We start from the raw sequence: 2,785 nt of genomic DNA on the forward strand, positions 1-2,785 counted from the left end.
TGGACATGACCTAGGACCTCAAGATTTGTCATGAAAGGAGGAGTAGCAGCCTCGTTGCACGGGAGAATGTGGAAAGTGTTCGTATGTAGTAAAAACCTGAGGAATCCGTCCGTTTTCGTCATTTGTTATCGAATCGACTTAAAGCCAGATCGTCACATTGGCCGGTTTTCCCTCTGGGACGGTTACATTTATCGTCTGCAAAGCTATGTCGCGTGCTGCGGTATGCGGAGACACTAAAAGCACCATAGTAGAACACAGAAGAAGCTTCTAAGTTGAAGCAATATCCAGTAACAAGTAGTACAATTCTAGTTTTAGTTGTCGATTATTCAGTTTTTAGCAGGCTTTGGTGGCTTGGACATGTCCTAGGACCTAAAGATTTTGCATGAAAGGAGGACTAGCAGCCGCGTTGCACGGGAGAATGTGAAAAGTGTTAATATGTAGTAAAAACCTGAGAAAACCGTCCGTTTTCGTCATTTGTTATCGAATCGACTTAAAGCCAGATCGTCACATTGGCCGATTTTCTCTCTGAGACGGTTACACTTATCGTCTGCAAAGCTATGTCGCGTGCTGCGGTATGCCGAGACACTAAAAGCACCATAGTAGAACACAGGAGAAGCTTCTAAGTTGAAGCAATAGCCAGTAAGAAGTAGTACAATTCAAGTTTTAGTTGTCGATTATTCAATTTTTAGCAGGTTTTAGTGGCTTGGACATGACCTAGGACCTTAAGATTAGTCATGAAAGGAGGACTAGCAGCCGCGTTGCATGGGAGAATGTGACAAGTGTTCATATGTAGTAAAAACGAGAGAAATCTGTCTGTTTTCGTCATTTGTTATCATGTCGACTTAGAGCAAGATCGTCACATTGGCCGCTCTTCTCTCTGAAACGGTTACATTTATCGTCTGAAAAGCTATGTCGCGTGCTGCGGTATGCGGAGACACTAAAAGCACCATAGTAGTACTCAGAAGAAGCTTCTAAGTTGAAACAATAGCCAGTTAGAAGTAGTACAATTCAAGTTTTAGTTGTCGATTATTCACTTTGTAGCCGGCTTTGGTGGCTTGGACATGACCTAGGACCTTAAGATTTTGCATGAAAGGAGGACTAGCAGCCGCGTTGCACGGGAGAATGTGAAAAGTTTTCATATGTAGTAAAAACCTGGGAAATCCGTCCCTTTTCGTCATTTGTTATTGAATCGACTTAAAGCCAGATCGTCACATTGGCCGCTTTTCTCTCTGAGACGGTTACATTTATCGTCTGCAAAGCTATGTCGCGTGCTGCGGTATGCGGAGACACTAAAAGCACCATAGTAGAACACAGAAGAAGCTTCTAAGTTGAAGCAATAGCCAGTAAGAAGTAGTACAATTCAAGTTTTAGTTGTCGATTATTCACTTTTTAGCCGGCTTTGGTGGCTTGGACATGACCTAGGACCTTAAGATTTTGCATGAAAGGAGGACTAGCAGCCGTGTTGCACGGGAGAATGTGAAAAGTGTTCATATGTATTAAAAACCTGAGAAATCCGTCCGTTTTCGTCATTTGTTATCGAATCGACTTAAAGCCAGAACGTCACATTGGCCGCTCTTCTCTCTGAAACGGTTACATTTATCGTCTGCAAAACTATGTAGGCGCTGCGGTAAGCGGAGACACTAAAAGCACCATAGTAGAACACAGAAGAAGCTTCTAAGTTGAAGTAATAGCCAGTACGAAGTAGTACAATTCAAGTTTTAGTTGTCGATTATTCACTTTTTAGCCGGCTTTGGTGGCTTGGACATGAACTAGGACCTTAAGATTTTGCATGAAAGGAGGACTTGCAGCCGCGTTGCACGGGAGAATGTGAAAAGTTTTCATATGTCGTACAAACCTGAGAAATCCGTCTGTTTTCGTCATTTGTTATCGAATCGACTTAAAGCCAGATCGTCACATTGGCCGCTCTTCTGTCTGAAACGGTTACATTTATCGTCTGCAAAGCTATGTCACGTGCTGCGGTATGCGGAGACACTAAAAGCACCATAGTAGAACACAGGAGAAGCTTCTAAGTTGAAGTAATAGCCAGTAAGAAGTAGTACAATTCAAGTTTTAGTTGTCGATTATTCACTTTTTAGCCGGCTTTGGTGGCTTGGACATGACCTAGGACCTTAAGGTTTTGCATGAAAGGAGGACTAGCAGCCGCGTTGCACGGGAGAATGTGAAAAGTGTTCATATGTAGTAAAAACCTGAGAATTCCGTCTGTTTTCGTCATTTGTTATCATGTCGACTTAGAGCCAGATCGTCACATTGGAGGCTCTTCTCTCTGAAAAGGTTACATTTATCGTCTGCAAAACTATGTCGGCGCTGCGGTATGCGGGGACACTAAAAGCACCATAGTAGAACACAGAAGAAGCTTCTAAGTTGAAGTAATAGCCAGTAAGAAGTAGTACAATTCAAGTTTTAGTTGTCGACTATTCACTTTTTAGCCGGCTTTGGTGGCTTGGACATGAACTAGGACCTTAAGATTTGGCATGAAAGGAGGACTTGCAGCCGCGTTGCACGGGAGAATGTGAAAAGTGTTCATATGTAGTAAAAACCTGAGAAATCCGTCCGTTTTCGTCATTTGTTATCGAATCGACTTAAAGCCAGATCGTCACATTGGCCGCTCTTCTGTCTGAAACGGTTACATTTATCGTCTGCAAAGCTATGTCACGTGCTGCGGTATGCAGAGACACTAAAAGCACCATAGTAGAACACAGGAGAAGCTTCTAAGTTGAAGCAATAGCCAGTAAGAAGTAGTACAATTCTAGTTTTAGTTGTCGAT

This window comes from Schistocerca gregaria, unplaced genomic scaffold (assembly GCF_023897955.1).
Source record: "Schistocerca gregaria isolate iqSchGreg1 unplaced genomic scaffold, iqSchGreg1.2 ptg000387l, whole genome shotgun sequence".
Lineage (NCBI taxonomy): Eukaryota > Metazoa > Arthropoda > Insecta > Orthoptera > Acrididae > Schistocerca > Schistocerca gregaria.